At 38.2% G+C, this 17,578-nt stretch overlaps 1 long non-coding RNA gene across 1 annotated transcript in view; it reads right to left on the bottom strand.

Annotated features, from left to right (window-relative positions):
• Positions 1-12,893, bottom strand: part of LOC139600825 (uncharacterized) — a 43,798-nt gene extending 30,905 nt beyond the window's left edge. Inside the window, exon 1 of the long non-coding RNA XR_011682680.1 lies at positions 12,760-12,893. This is a non-coding gene — a long non-coding RNA (uncharacterized lncRNA). The remainder of the gene's footprint in view (positions 1-12,759) is intronic.
• Positions 12,894-17,578: the final 4,685 nt, after the last annotated feature.

The raw sequence follows: 17,578 nt of genomic DNA, 5'->3' as shown, positions 1-17,578 counted from the left end.
TGTAAAGAGTGACAAGGTCTCCCCTGAGCCTCCTTTCCTCCAGGCTGAAGACCCCCAGCTCTCTCAGCTGCTTCTCACAGGACTTGTGTTCCAGATCCTTCACCAGCTCCATCAACCTTCTCTGGACACGATACAAAACCTCAACATTCTTCCTAAATTTAGGAGCCCAGAACTGGACACATGGCTCAAGGTGTGGTCCCACCAGTGCTGAGTATAGTGGAAGAATCACTTCCCTGGTCCAGCTGGCCACAGTATTCCCGATAGAGGCCAGGATGCCATTGGCTTTCTGGCAGAGGACAACTGCTAAGCAAAAGCAGGCACACCCATGCATAGCTCTCCTTCCTAAGTGAACACTCAGCTCATGATAAAAATTTACACAGCTCACTTAGTATTCTCCTGCACACCTCAGAGCTTGTGGGAAACTGCTTCAACATTGGCTTGGGCTCGGTGGATTTGGCAAAGTCAGTTTGGCATCAAGTGCAAGGTCTGGCCCACACTTGCAGCACATTCCAACCATTGCACTGAGCTGCATAAAGAACAAAGTCATTTCATGGGCAAGCAAGGAAAACTATTGCCAGACCTACCAATGTAGGACATTTCATTAAAACTAATTTCTAAACCCTGCCTCCAAGTCTTTAGTAAACCCATTAGTTTTAGACCAGCTCTAAAACACTGCAGCACAAATTCCGGAAAGCCCAGAAATTCTGTGACATAACATTTTTACCTGTGAAATGCTTCCTAATAAAGCAGACAGTGTCTTGACTGAAGGGAGCCCCTTCTGAAGAGAAATCTGCTAGACCTCCTTACTTATTTGGATGCACAAAGCTCTACAGCAATATCAGTACATTTCTGAAAAAGCTTATGGCAAGCGATGTTTATTTATTTGTTCAGGTCTACAGGTTCAAATTGCCTCAGCTAACTTATTTAGAACTAATGCCATTATAAATATTTGTAAATATCAGAGATTATCCTCCTGGTTGATTTTGTATTACTTCCTCTTCAGTGCTTTAAAATGATACAGTGCTGTCCTATTTAAAAGTACTTTCTACAAGTACATGCAAATGCGCCAAATTCAAGAGTTTCCTATTGTTTTTAAGTTTCTCAAATGGTGGCAAAAATCAACTACCTGATTCCATAAAAGAAGCTTCATTACACTATCATTGCATTCATTTGTGAAAAAAAATGCAATAAATAACTTTAGACTGCAGAACTGGTAATGTTAAGGTTCTTATTGTCTATCAGAGAACAGATATAATTAAATATGCAAAACAGTATACACTGAAGATTTGCTGGAGTTTAACCCATCTACCCTAGAGTTATCAAAAGAAAAAATGTAAATAGACCAGTAGCACTTTCTAGGGGAAAAGCCAAGTGTTTGCTTTGAAAAGAAAAAATTCTCCCCACTATTCAATCTCTAAAGCCCCTTTTAGACAAGTACTTAGAAAGGGAACAATTACGAAAATTAATACAGAAATTACACCGAAAGTAGGCCAGGTAATAATACAATCAATCTTGTCATAACCAACACCTACCATCATTTAATGGATACAGCTTCAGTGCATATTATGCTCCATTTTTATTTTTGAGTTTTAGGTATATTATACTTTGCTTGAAATATAAATAAATAGAGACTAGAGCTGTCTAAAGACACAAAATCAAAACTTTAAGTACTAAAAATTGCACAGTTCTTGTGTACTTAAAATCAGCATGACCCTTACTACTTACAGAATGGAGCTATATACAAGACATAACAATAGGAATTCATGTATTCAAAGTTTGTTCATTTTTCTGGTTTTGCTTCCTTTTACATTCTTAAAAAAGGCTAATAGTCACGGATGCATATCCCTGTAAATACTTGATAGCAAAGTAAAACACAACATTCCCATTTTAATCCTAAAATAATGCGAGCAATAATCTAAAGAGCAGCCTATGTATTTTTTCTGTCAGACCACTTAAAGAAAATCAGGTTTTACAAAAGTGAAAAGTGGCACTGGAACAAAGCAGCAAAGAAATTACTTTGAAAGAGCACATCCAGAAAAGCATTTCTATAATTTTCATTGGTCAAAAAATTGCATTAATGTTTGGATTTATCAGCTAAGGACTAATTTTGGTAATAACACTACATCCATTCTTGTAATAGGAGTCTCACTGTTTGGAAAGGTGAATGAGGTAAAAGACTGAGAAAAATCAGGGGAAGTAACTTTGAAATGATGTATTTGCCAAGAGCACTGAGTGTTCTGTATTGAGCAAAACAACCTACTAAAGCAGCCTCACTGCAACACATTCTTCTTCCAAACTAGACACAGCTTATGTAAATCTTAGCACTGATATACTTTATTGTGTTCAGGAAGCCACTACATAGTCCATGGTAATTGCATATCTATAAAATTTTCCCATTTGAAAATTATGTTTACATTGGCAACACTCCTAATCCAGATAACCAGATGTTAAAAAGAGTTTTTTGTGAATACAGTTAATTCCATTCTAAAATACAGATTATATTATGATAGCAAAAGAATTCTTTTCCTGGTATAATACATATCTTCTTTGGAAGACGTGAAGGGGTTACCAGAAAATCTTATAAAATGATAAGAGAAAGCAATATTCTGACATCCAAAAATGATAAATATGCAAGACACAAAATAAATTCTTTATTGTCAACTTGCGAATGAACGAGAACATGAGGGTTTTTATATGCTGGATGAGTTCATAATATCTCCCTTATGGTTTATTTGAACTTTTCCAGAGAAGAAAAATTATTTGCCTGGCCACATTTTATTACTTATAGCACAGATTAGAGAGTGTCTTCCTTCCTCCCCGAGACATATTGCAGGTCTCTGCCAATGTCTCCTGAACACCCTTTTTTTGTGGGAGTCTTTCTTCAAAAATGGCAAAGGTGACCCCATGTAGATGAGGAATGAGCTGCAACAAAAAAACCTTAAGCATCATTAGCTATGGAGATCACACAGTTTTAGGCAAACTACCAAAGATGAGCAAGCAGTTTGCTGGAGTGTTCAAAGTATTCTCACCAAATGTAAGGAGAGTTAGTGATACATCTATGAGAAATGCATAATGCAGGATCAGCACAAATGCACACCATGCATACCAATTCAAATTGCCTTCCTAAATTCACAGAAGAGCACCTTTCTCATTTGTTCCTCTGTACAAGAATTGTTCAATACAGACAATAACTGATATTAAGAACTTTCCTAGGGCCGCTAGATTCAACATATTATGTAAATGATGGAATTCATAACTTTTCTCCATCTAAAATGCAATTATAACTCTTATTTGTGATGTAGCAACAGAAAATCCTTTTCTGCAAGGAGATGATCCCAATCAGGTTAACATGAATTTTGACATTGATTTGCATAGAAAAAATATTGGGACTCTGACTACTTATGCATGAAACAGCAGTTATCTGCCTCCAAGACATTTCCTACATTGGTACAGATCTGTCACCTTGCATGACTCTCTAAGCTTCCAAATTGAGCTTCTGAAGTGGTCTAATTTTCATATCACTGTTCCAAAGTCAGCAGCTATTACCCATAACTAATATAATATGACAACACTCCTCAATGTCTCACTCTTCAAATGCCCTTAGTCATTTCCATCACTCAATATTTAGAATTATGCATGCTGGGAAAATGTAGCTCATAAGTGTAGAGTCTCTTATGCACAGAGATTCCTCTCAAACTTTTAGTCTAGAGTTTTCAGAGGTAATATGAGCCCTGTGGATGCAACTTCTTCTCAACAAATACATTTCAAAGCAATGTTTTCTTCTATGGGGAACATCCTTGAAAATATAATAGGAGGCATTTTGACCAAATTGCCTTTTGTTTGCCTGCTACCAATCACACTCAGTTGACATTAGTTAAGCCATCCAGTTTACCTGGATGCCAGAAACCCACCTAGAGCTGATCCCGAGCTCTGCAATCAATTTTGCCAATGCAGCTCTATATTACAGAAGAGAAATATTGACAAATAATGAAGTATAATTACTGCTTGTGTTCCTCAAGGTGCATTATCCTACTGACTTGTTCTTTCTCTCCCAGAATCAAACATTTCTTTTATGGCAGCTCTTCTTCCATAGCAGAGTGAGTTAATATCCTAACACTGGGCTCAAGCACAAGCAACCCAATTTTGTCACCCTTTCTCACATAAACAGCACTTTGTCACGTAAACAAATACACTGAACCTACAAGCACTTTTACCTGAAAATGAGTCAGGTGACAGAACTGAACCCTTCCAATTTAGAGGGGGCTTAACCTGTAGAATACATGCCACCACTGCCCATTTGCACTGCTCTGGCAGTATAAAAGGACCTTGAAATGGGTGCAGATGCAAGTGTCAGATCAAAACCAGCACTGTGCATGCATTCTGCACAGTCATTAGCAAGACACAGAGTGTGAACAACGGGCACAGGCGGTGTTCCAGTGTACAGCAGACAGACCACAAGTGACTGATGGGTGTGCATGGCTGAATAACAGGAATAAAAGGAACCCAACAGTCAGTGCTCCACCCCTTTATCAGAGGTTCAAATGTCCAGATGTAGATCCTTACAGAGACAGAGGGGAACAAAAGTGCCCTACAACAGCAGCAACTGCAACTCTTAGACCACCAGTGGGAGTCACTGAGACCACAGGAGCTTTGCTAATGTTTTCTATTACAAACTTGATAAAAGTCTATCATAAGCACTGAGACATGACTGGGGCCCAAAGAAGCGTGGCTCAAAACTCAGCATGAGAAAGCTGTCATTGAAAAAAAGTAAGCACCACCTGAGAAACTCACTCTGAAGGAAATTAGCTCGTGTTCTACCAAAGATTAGGCTAAAAGAGTTAAGCATGAACTAAGTAAAAGGCAGAAATGTAAAAGTGGCTTTGGGCAAAAACTATCTCCTAAAAGGATTTGTTTCACATCACCTGACTTCTTGGCACCTTAAGGTGAGAGAAAGTATTAACAAAAGCAGCATTGTCCCTCAACCCTGAAATCTTAAGAATGTGATTTTGTCAGTCAACTGAGTGATCAACTTACCTTCCATCCATCATCAAGTATTTGACAGGGTATTATTTTATCAGTGCTAAAAAGCCCTGATGTCTCAGTCCATTACAGAGAGTTTCTGAGAATAGAAGTCTTTTCAGCCTGCAGAAACATGTACAGAAGTGTCTAGAGAAATCTTTAAAGACTTTTTAAAAGTAAACCAGTCAATTTCATGTACTTGACTGGTGCCAAGCTTTTATTGTCATGATCCTTGGAAGCATCCTCTGCATGAAGGACAAAAAGTAAAGAGTATTTAATTGTCTCAAATGCAAACTTACATGTGCCAGTGTATTTACTCTGCAATAAACAAAGTTTTTGGGTTTTTTCCCAATGGAAATAATTTAATGGACTCAAACATATTAAAGCAAATTAAGTAGAAATAGAAGACAGTTTTCTCAGAACCAATATGAACCCATTTATTTAACAATGTCTTTTTCCTTTCTGCGATGTTAACCTAACTAAAGATCAGGTAAATTTTGCTTTGCTTTAGTTTTAAGGGTTAGAAAAGAAAGCAGGCAAAAATAGAAATGGCAAAATTTTCAGGCTATACTTAACTGTAAACATAGCCAAAGATCATAGCAAATGCAATCAAGAACAGAAGAGTTTTAAACTAAGCAAGCAGACAGCAATTAAATGGGGATAAATTTAGAATGAGACTAGCAACAAAAAAACCACCCCAAACTCTCCAAAATCTCAAAACTTTTTCTGTTGAACAGGAGAATGCTAAGATAAGCCAATATGGAGGAAGAGATTAAAGAGAGCAATATACATTGCTAACAGTTAATATGACCCCATTTTTTTTGTAGCAAAAAGGAGAAGTTTGTTCTGTAAGTGGTACTAGTTAGTCAAGATTCAAAATTTTGCCTATAAACACTTATAGTTCATAATGGAAGTAGTTTCTGGTCTCTAGGAAAAGTAATTAAAAAAAAAGTGGAGACACTGCAGGTGATATAGAAATCTAGATTGTTAAGTAACTGTGAAAAAGATCTAAAAGTTTTGGAAAATTGTCCATTTTTTCCCCCAGTGTGAATAAATTCAGTTAGTGCTAATCTTTCATTAGATACCCTTTTTGAAAATAAATGATGGACAATTTATTACACACTGTTCCTCTTTTTATGATTTTATAAAATAGATGATAAATTTATTGCCTTTTATTTTAAAAATCCTGATGAAAATATACAAGGTAGCTTGATTGCACCTTTTAGCACTGACTCAACTACAGGAAGGGAGCAGTTTTGTCACCCAGGAGAAGAGCCTGAATTATTGATCTGCTCTCAGTGGGGTTGATCCTACATCTAAATATCCCAGTATTCATCAGCAAATCACACAGCATGCTCTATTCAGCACCTACCACTACATTATCTTTTAGGGACACCCACTGAGATTCCATTAGTCCTATTTCCAGCTTTTAAAATTTGCATTCAGAGACTTCTTGAATCTTCCTTTCCTTTATGGGGATTCTCAAATTCAGATACGAGGCTTAAAGGAAAGCTCAAGCATGTTTGTGGAAAAACCTGAGGGGAGATAACAGATTTTTTCAGACCACCCAGAAGCTGGGATGCCTCATCCTTTTCTTTAACCACACTGACTTAAAATCACACATGACAATAGGAAGTTAGCACAGAAAAAGATAGTCTTCTAATTTCACACAGCTTTGTGAGAGCATTATTCTTTCACTGTTGGAAAGCAGAAGGAAATGGCACCCATACCCATTGCTCCTGAAGAGGTTGCTGAGATATGTGTAGAGATTCACACAATTGAGACTGATGTTGTAAATTGCAAAACAGTATCTCACTGAAAAACATAATGAGCTATTTCAGGAAGCCAAAGTGGGAACAGAGAGTGTTTCAGTGCATTTATCTAAGCAATCACAATTCAGACTTCAAGGCAATAGAAGCAGTAAAATAAGTATAATCAAAGAAACTTACTTGTCTGGGTACATTTAATAAAAAAGAATGGATGTGATCCTAAGGAAAGAGTGCTCATCTGTTGGTTGGTCTTCACCAGCATATTTTCTTCCCTAAATCCTGGTAGTGGACAGGCTATATAATACTCTTTTCAATACATAAAATGTGAATTCTCTGCAATACAGAAAATACATACAGCTGCTAGGGGTAGAGGCAAAGATGGACCTTCACCCAGAAATCAATCATGTTATGGTTAGTTACCTCTTTCCTCATTAGCAGCACTGGCTCTATAACAAACATCTGGCCCAGACACATGGATCTTTAACAAAACATGGCAATAATTTGTTTTTCAATTTCCCATAACATCCAAATATATAACCAAGAGCACAGCTCAGAGTAACCCTTCTCCTCTGTATTTTCCCTCTGAAAATAAAATATTAAAAAAAAAAAAAGTAAAAAAATTAAGGCAAAAAAACAAAGCACAAGGGAAGGGTCAAAAGCAGCAGCTGAAAAATTTCTATCTTGGCTGATAGAAATGTGATAGTTAGGTATCTAGGTCTGTAACACCCACTTCAAGAGATCTTGGTGCTAGTCTGAGCCTTTGAACACATACAGCACATACCTACCACTGTTGACCTGCAATTCAGCACTGAATTCTTAAGTAACATTTTCTGAGGGAGATAGAAAGTACTGTTTTTCCCATTTTCTTGACTCCAGAACTGAAACAGACACCTCAACAACTAATTTGAGGCCCCTGAAAGAAAAGTTATTACAGACAAGAGTTCACTGCAGAAAGTCATGGAAAGTCCATGCTCTTAAGTGACAGGAAACACTGCTTTCTGCCTTCAGAGTGAGTTTCATCACTAACATTTTCAGCATGAATATTTAACACTCACTAAAATGTCACATTCTCCTCTTTTGCTTTTCTTTTTTTAACAGGAAGAATACATAATACATCTTCTGTTCATCTCTGCTCTTAATCTTGTAGCTCTCATGGAAAAGTTTAACCCATATGTCATTTTCCTTGAGAGTTCTTGCATACATTTCCTCTCTGGCCATACAATCAAAACTGAGACCCAGCCATGGATGAACTGGAGTTCAACATCTATGTACATGGAAACCTATGCAGAATGATCCAAAAATAAGAAAGGTAATCTCAGAAAAACTGAAGTCCTCTGAAAATGCTTTTGTTTAGTGCAGGCTACTAGGGATATCCACTCTGAACATAACTTTGTTTACATGGCTAAACAAAGGTAAGAAGGCTTGTTCCTGAGTGGGTCGGAAAGATGTGACAGTAGACCAGATGGCACAAGAAACCAGTCAGCAAAAAGGACAAGTCTTCCCACCACTCTACATCACTCACTTAACTTTTTCCTAAAAGGACTGTCTGCCATATTAACTACAATTTTCTCTGTGCAATGAATCCTCAACCACTGCTTATTCCTTGGTATCAGTTGGGTGCTATTACTCCAAGCAATCTTTTTTTTTTTTAATGTAAATATCTAACAGGAATGAGAACAAAACAATCAATTAATACCAAATAGACCACTGAATAATCTCCTGGAGAAGACAACTTCAAACCATTATTGATATGGCTGGAAAAGAACTAATGATTTAGATAGAAGGATGCTTTATGATATTGGCAATCCTTTTGCCCTCTACTTGCCCCCCCAACAATCTTTCTAAAACTTTCATCAGGGAAGGAGATTAAGGAAAGATGGCTTGTAATGCAGTATCAGATATAGTACACCAAAAATTTCAGCTTCTAATCACATTTCATTTTTAATAGTCATATCCCAGATTATTTATTTTTCAGACAGCAGCTTAAGTTATTTGAACAACTTTGTGAGCAATTTCCTCTACCCCATTTCTTCAGACATTTGCAGTAATTTCATAGGTACTACCTCTTTACATTATTTTCTAGCTCATCACTTTTACTATCATTTTGACTCAGAGCTCATTTCTTTGATGTACAATAATTTATTGTGAGAGCACAGGATATCAAAGGACAGAAAGATCTTCATCATCTAATGTGCAGCATGATCTACATGTCAGAAAGAAATAGTAAGGTTATTATTTATGCTTCCTCTCAACCATCTCTCTTGCACAATAGTCAGATTACTACATTCAAATTACAGCACAAAATTCATTTCATACCAAAGAAGCTCCATTTAATACCAGGCAAGGAGTCTTGTGGTGTAAAATCCTGTATTCTGCATTGTACAGAGTAAGAAAAGGCCAGCTCCCTTTGTCCCAAATTGTTTACTGCTCTTTAGATTAACCTGCAACACCATCCAGAATATAGCATTTGGGTCCTATATGTAACATTTCTTCTTTTTTTTTTTTTTTTTTTTCTTGCTGTGGTTTATGTTTGTTCTTCCCTATTTCACTTTTTCTTTTTGGTGGAAATCTGTTTTAGCCAACCAAGACAGAATCTCTTTTTATTTCATTGTCAACCCATGCCCTGAAAGGTGGTTGATGCAGGTTAGCCTGGGTTTTGAGCTGCATGCAGCAATGGTATAATGTACCTGTCATTCTAATTCATGAAGCTGAAAGACAAAAATCAGCATCAACAATAAAAAGTGCAACATCAGCTTTTGTGGTTCTCTTCCCTTTTATGTCTATTTGTCTTGTTTGGTTCCCAGCAAAATGATATCAGAGCATAAACTTAGGGAAAACAATAGCTTTAATCTATTCCAAGTACATTTTCTTTTTCCAAAAAAGACATTTGATAAAGTCTACAATTCTACCTATAATATAGTTTAACTAGAAGAGCTCCCTTCTAAAACCCTTTTATATACAAAGGAAAACAACTAGGGGATGCCAATTAAATGAAAACTTCTTACTGTATTACCTATTTTTACAGATTTTATTTTAAAATGTATCTTTAAAAACCCCACTTAAATTATACCTCAAATTTTCCAACTAGTTTTCTTTTTTTTATACCTTAATTAAAACATTAAAACAATTTGCAGTGTCAATTGTGGACCTAATAAGCCAAGGTCTTCACACTGAAACTTCACTATCATACAGTGAGTGAGAATAACATGAGCCCATTTAGGAACACTTAGAAAAGTAACACCATCAAAAATAAGAGGTTTTTTTCAATTATGCCACTGGTATGCATTTGTGGGGATGTGGGTATTAGTGCCTGTAGTGGTGAAAGGCAATATTGGTTTCTGATTAAAACCTGACCATTCTAATATTGGCTTTGTTCCATCACACGTCTCCTTTGAAATACCTGTGACAGTTCTGACAGCAAATCTCCACCTAGCATTGCTTACCTTTCTTACATCCACCCTTGTTTTCTGCCACCTCACCCTACACTTGCAACACTAGCCCTTCCCATTACACCCAGCCACAGCAATGTTTTCATCCAAAAGGCATCCTAATGACTGCCTTCCTCATGAGCACATAAAGGATATTATTCACTCACACAATTGTCCAATTTTCCCCTTAATTTAAAATTACTGAGTTTTGGGGAATGCTGCAATATGCCAGCAATCAGCTGTGTCTATGTTTCTAGGTGAAACTCTGCCCAGTCTTGGGCAGAGAGGTGTGAGACATGTGTGAGACATGGCTGTATCCTCCCAGCAAGCTGGGACCATCCCAACTTCTGCTTCCCTCCCTTACTCTTACACTCATTGGAAATTAGGCATGTGGGCAGTTCAGAAGGAAGGTATTGGCATCATTCCAGACCCTGGAACCATGTCCAGATGACAGCAAGACAAGTGGTGCAGAAAACACTGTAGGCAGCCTTGCCTCACAGTTTCTGTGATTGGAGGTTTCCTACCATTACTCCTTGGTGAGATTTGACACAGCTGAGATCTGCTTAGGCATTCCCTCTAGAGCTCATCTCTCCTAAGAATAGTCTGCTCCATGTAATCATCCATCATAAATAAATACTGTCTGATAATAAATTCTATGTCAAGTCCTCAGGTAAGTAAGCGATTGATCTTCCTCTGATAACCCTTGCTCTCTCTTATCAGCTTGTCTGAAATGGTTTTTATCATCACTTGTTTCTTCCTGTTCAATATAAAGTTACAAATCCATCCAGCAACTAATCATGTTTTTCAATGTCTCTGCAAATGTTTAGCACACCTGTGTGCTCTACAAGATAACAAGAACAATAACCACTAAGCAGCAGCCTCCAGCCCTAGAATAACCTGCAAATGTTAATGCATAATTAACGTTAGAGTACAACATATCCTTTAATTGCAATTCACAAAGAAAAGTAGAAATAGAAAGAGACCAAAAGGCTAAATAAACAGAAAACAATAGAAAGCAAAGTTCTTCTGAATAAGAGATTTTGTTCTTCTTCAAAGCCAGAAGTCCAAATTATCTGCAGGGTTTTTTTACAATAAATTAAGTACACTATTGTATAATATTCATCTAAAACTAACTCCATATTGCTACTTCACAAGAAAAAGATAAGAGTATGATTCTATCCAATTTTACATGTGTGGATATCAGGTATAGCAGTATTACTTCAAACTCTACTTCTAACACAGAAGATAAAGCTGCTAGAATTTTGGCTGGCTGAACAGAATTTGAGCACAATGCAGAAGCTTACTTAAGTGTGGCAGTACTGAACATTGCCACCCTGGCACTTACTGAAGCACAGGGTGTGCTCATTTCCATATCAATGCAACACATGTTTCTCCTAGACAAAGCTGTTTCACACCACTGCAGCTATTTGAACTTTGGAAATAAATGGAAAGGTTTCTGCCTTATTGTTAAAAAACAAAGAAACTTATATCCTTTGTGCACAGGATACAGTTAAAGAACTCTGTCCTTTGTAGGGCTGTATTAGTGATTTCGGGCAAAAGGAACGCATTGTAACAGAGCTGTGTTGTGCAGGAAAGACAAGCATCACTTTAAATTCAGAACACAGTGTTGCACAAGTAATAGCAGTGCCTTTCAGATTTAGAAGATTATATTCACTGCAACTTTGTTCATTTGCTGAATGAGCCTATAGCAAAACCTGGGAATCAACAATAAAGGGAAATTTAAGTGATTTGTCCAAGGTCACAGAGAAACACTGGAAACAACAGTATGTCCCACTTGTGTGTCCACTCATGTTTTAATAAGACCAAGTTTCTTCTCCTTACTCCACAGAGAAAGAAATACTTTTCAGACTGTCACAAATCAATTCTAAAATACACTGTACTGTACAAAACAGCAAGCTGTAGAGCATTTGGAAGGAAAACCAAAACCTTCAAGAAAAGCTGTATCAAAGGACCAGAAGCTTTGTCACGTCACATTAAAATCCAGGGTCCCATTGCATCCAAAAGGGTATTACTGGGAAAGAACCACATCTTCCCTGCAGTGAAAGCAAGCAAATGGTTCAGTGCTGTAAAACCAAGACCATTTAAAATCACTACTTTTAGCTAAGAGCAAACTAACTATTTTTAAACTTGAAGCTTCACAGACATGTAAAGAACTCATTACTGTAAACGAATATGACTCCTCAATCTAAATGCCTGTAATCCATGGCACAATACTTTTATTTAGATTGAAAAGAAAACATGTAGTCTACCAAATTAACAACAATTCCTTATTCTATGCTCCCTGGGTTTTCCTTACAATAGTCTTTTCACAATGATTGCAGGGAAGAAAGAAAAGAAGGCGAGAAAAAAGTACTTTATACAGAAAAAAAAGTATCAGAAAGTACATTTAAAGATTACTTGTCAACTTGCCACAAGTTGAATTTTATTTCATGACACAACAGCAAATGAGAACAATTTTTTCTCCTATACTCTTTGAAGAATAGATGCTTTTAAGAAAACAGAAATAGAAATGGTGCTGGTACCTTTTTGTTCTTCAGCAACAGCAGGATGGAGGGTCTCTAAGCTCACAAAATCACAGAAGGGTTGCTGATGAAAGGAACCTCTCAAAACCTTCTAGTCCAGCCCCTGCTTAAAAGAAGGGTCAGCTAGAGCAAGTAGCTCAAGGCTGTGTCCAGTCTGGTTTTAAATATCATCAAGCAACTGCTTCTCTGGACAATCTATTCCAGTGTTTGATCACCCTTACAATAAAAATGTGCTTTCTTATGTTCAGATGGAATTTTCTCTATTTCCATTTGTGCCCTCTGACTCATTTCCTGTCACTGGGAGCCACTGAGAAAAGCCTGGCTCCAACTTCTTTGCACACTCTCATCAGGTATTTCTGCACATGGGAAGGCATCCTTAAACCTGCTCTTCTCCAGGCTGAACAATTCCAGCTTTCCATTTGCAGATGAGTGTTTGCATGCACTTGGCATTGGTGAGGCTGCACCTCAAGTGCTGCGTCCAGTTCTGGGCCCCTCACTTCAAAAAAGACATTGAGGTGCTGGAATGTGTCCAGCAAAGGGTAGCAAGGCTCATGAAGGGTCTAGGAAATTAGTATTATGAGAAGCAGCTGAGGGAGCTGTGTTTGTTCAGTCTCAAGAATGCTCAAGGGGCTCTTCATCCCTCTCTGTGACTCCCTGAAAGGAAGTTGTGGTGAGGTGGGGGCCAGTCACCTCTACCACACCTGGAGTGAGAAGAACAGAGGGAACTGCCTTAAGCTGAGATGGGAGATTCAGATTAGATACTAGAAAAATTTCTTCCACTCTTAAGGTAGTCAGGCACCAGAGTAGGTTGCTCAGGAGAGATGGATGAGTCACTATCTCTGGAGGTGTTCAAGAAGTGTCTGGATCTGGTTGATGGATGATCCAGTTTGGTGTTAGGTGGACGGTAGGACTGGATAATTTTGAAGGTCTCTTCTAAAATTGATGGTTCTATGATTCTATTTATTAATGACACATCATTATTAGCAGTTGGTGATCACAACTACTCGCATATTTTAAAGCTGAAGCAAGATATACCCAGCAAGATATACCCATATATGCTAATGTAAGGATAAGAAGGAAGAGAGAAGGACACAGTTTTCTAGTAATTTCAATAACTGCTACTGGCCAGAACCAAATGTTATAACTCAAATTATTTTAAAGTTCACATTTATAGTTCATTCGTCTGAAAATTCTGGCCATAACATCCATGAGTTTCTCTACCCAGCTGCAATCCCTGAGAGAAATATTCCTTATAATTCAAAGTAGACCTAGCCTCTGGCAGGTAGAGTTTTTTAACTCCTTAGAGGCTTCTGCTTTCTTACTTGAGGACTCCCATCTATGAGAGAAGCACAGCAGGCATACCTGAACAGAAAACTGTTAAATCCCATTCATAACTCAGTGAATTGCCCAGACTAATACACAACAGCTGAACCCACTATTTCACAAAAAGCCTACCAAGTCCACCTTTATTCCATAAAAGGACCATTATCATTATACCACATGGGAACCAATTTAGGTGTAGCAGGACATTATGAGTAATGACAAGCATCAGAAGATACTATACAGGTGTTACCAGGCTGGGAGTAATCAGTTGGGTGCCATAGAGGTAGTCAGTCTCCCACACCTGAAGTCATGGTCAGGGGTCAAGTCTGAAATTCAAAACCTGAGCTAGAGACCATAAAGATCTACAGCTAATAAAAATGGACTTTGGGAAAGCCCAGTCCTCAGTAGGCTACTTTAAACAAGGACTGCAGGCTTCCAGGAGCCCACTCTGCACAGGCAAGGTGCCCCACAAGGATTTCAAAGGAAACTTGAACACAATCAGACACAGAACAGTCAATCACAGAGAGTCAGACCAAACCTGCAATGAACCAGCCCACAATGGAATCCAAATCCTATCTCTTACCTCTCTCCAAGTCTTTTCTGGATATCTGAAATGGGGCACTACAACCTCCCAAGGACAGGATCCCTCAAAGGATGTGTGAAAAAGGTCATGGCTTTTTAGCTTTTCAAAAACCAAGGTCCTTCTGAACTGTGCTGATATCACACAGGCACAGGAAGTATTAAAATACAACATCCACACACACTGATACACCCCCTCTGAAGTGGAGACATTAAAATGACAGGGCAACTGCTGAAAGTAATTACAAGGATCACAACTTAGGACCTGGATGCCCACATGAAATTCCTGCTAGTACAAAATTCCCAGTTTCAATGCTTAAGTCTTTCAAAACATCCAGCTGTACATTTCTAAAACTGTGCAGTTTTTAGAATTTGGAAGAAATTAAAGAATTGCCTTTAGAAGAAGCTCCATCACTTCTAACACTGAAGGCTCTACAGCTGAGAAAGAAAATTGGCTGGTTTGTCACAAAACAAATATTCTCCAAGTCACAGATTTCACAGTATCCTTACAGAGAAAGGTCCAAATCCCAGTGGAATATAATGGGATTGAATGCATGCATTCTAAACTACAATGGAATTTAAGTGCCTACATCCAACTGAAGTGCAATTAGATTTGAGTACCTAAATCCCATAACCTGATTGAAAGTCTACCCTCAGTGTTTCACAGGATCATGGGGGCAGGTGGGACTTGGCAAACATATCACATTATGACTCAACTAGAACAAGAGAAGCTGCATTTAGTTCAATAAGATTATCTCACCCCTCTCACATATAGGATTATTTTCTTGGGTTTTATTCTTTTACAACAGAAGGTGGCATTGCTGAACTACCAGTGTTACACAATTAGCAGATCCTGCATTCTCCTTCCCAGAAGAGAAACTGCTGGGAAATTCACAGAGGTTGCATAAAGTTGACTTACATTAATAGGCTTTCCTGATACTGCAAGCCCAAGGTTAAATTTAGCTAGAAACCAGCCAGCATGAGCAAAAATCATGGGTTTGGCACACAGGATTAGAATGGCTGCAGAGATTTTGATCAGGCCTATAATATATATATACACCAATCCTTTGGAAAAATAAATAACTAGCAAACGGAGGCAGAACACACATGACATCTGGAACCAATATATGCCAAAAAAAAAAAAAAAAGCTAGCAAATACTTTCCACTGTTTTACACATTCAGGAACTAGTTTTGTCGTCCTCTTGCCTCAATTGCAGGGTATTGCCACAGGGTGGCTCATCACGCCTGCGATGCGAGTTTCAGCCCTTTCTGCTTACACAAGCAGCCGGAGCAAAGCCGCTCTTTCTCCAAGCCGGATTGCCACAAACCGAGCACACAGGAAAAACAACTACAAAGAGAAAACCAGGAAGAGCACAGACCCAATTTTCATTCACCATAGCCCCGCATAGCTTCTCTCCCGCCAGTGAGCCAACAATCATTCCTGATGATTTTGCGGGCGGACAGAACCGTGTGACACGAAGGCAATGAGCCCACATTCCTCAGCAGCCAAAAATCCCACTGACTTCCTTGGAATGTCCAAATGGCCAAAACAAGTCAGCCTCACGCCTTGTTCCTATACCTGCTCACTGTGACAAAATAGAACTTGTTCCCTTCAAAGGGCATGGGAGAGGAATCCTGTTTACTTGACAGTGCCACTATGAAAACTGACCTCACTATCACCTTGGGGCTGGTAAAATTTGGTGTTAACCTCTATAATAAAATAATGTCACAAACTGTTAAGAAAGCAGACTGGCAAATTGAAAAACATGCACTTTTAACTATAAAATAATTCTAGATGTGAAAACTTGTTTTTTTAATAAAAGGAGCTTCATACAGGTATCAAACTTAATAAGTAACTCTTTACTGTTAAATAAATTCAAACATGCATACGTGACTAAATTATTGTAATGATCAAACACTATTGACTACTATAAAACAAAAGGGCTCTGAACAACTGGAAATTAGAATTCTCTTGTTTCTAACTTTTTTTTTCTTTTTTGCTGCTCTATGTAAGGAATATGTTCATCCTGAGTGAAACAAAGTATAAAGTTATTATATACTTAGCATATTTGGTTTGGTAGTGCAATTTTCAAAATGCAATTTAATCAATTTCCTCAGATTTAATATGGCATTTTAAACCCTAGTGCATTGTCTCCTCCCAGTACTACATATTTAAAATGAAATTGGATCCAAAAAAGTTCCCCATTTCATGGCTTCTGAACTAGTCATTCACAAATGCTTTTTGAATGTAATAACTCTGCTCATGATGAATACGAGCTACCCTGCCAAATCTGAGACTACTTCCGGAAAGACTAGCATCCAGAAAAACCACTAAGTTCAAAATTAATTCCAGACAGCCCAATGTGAGGCTGAAATAACATGACAGAGCAGGGGAAAAAAAATACTAAGCACAGAAAAAAAATTCCCTAATATGCTAGGAATATAATCCCAACGAAAGACTCACACTCCGGTGGTAACATGAGCCCGCAGGGCAGTAATTACCCTGGGCAATGGGCAGTGCCCCTGGCCTGTCGTGTTGCAGGCACAGCCCAGATCCCCTTACAGCTGCTCTACTCTCATTGCGTGCCCGTGCCATGCAAAACGTGTTGAGTTTATGATAAACAAGCAGAGGAGTTGTGCAACACACACAAGAGGTGCAATGTTTTCCAGAGCCATGAACACAGGAGAGATCTCGGGGAGCGGGTATTGCATTCTTAAGTTACGTATCAAGAACGTAAAACGCATGAAGAAAGGGTACTTTTTAACAAAAATTGTGCTGTATCCGTCTTCTCCACAGCACCACACTACTGCTAACGTATTCTAAGTCACGGTGAGGTACTGATTTATTCCCACCACTATTTACGAACAGTGCTTTCCACCCCGCATCACCCAGGAAATTCCCAGATCGCTTTGAAA

Source organism: Agelaius tricolor, unplaced genomic scaffold (assembly GCF_023055355.1).
Source record: "Agelaius tricolor isolate 1412-34295 unplaced genomic scaffold, bAgeTri1.0.p SCAF_2, whole genome shotgun sequence".
Lineage (NCBI taxonomy): Eukaryota > Metazoa > Chordata > Aves > Passeriformes > Icteridae > Agelaius > Agelaius tricolor.
This window is presented reverse-complemented; position numbering and strand designations above follow the sequence as displayed.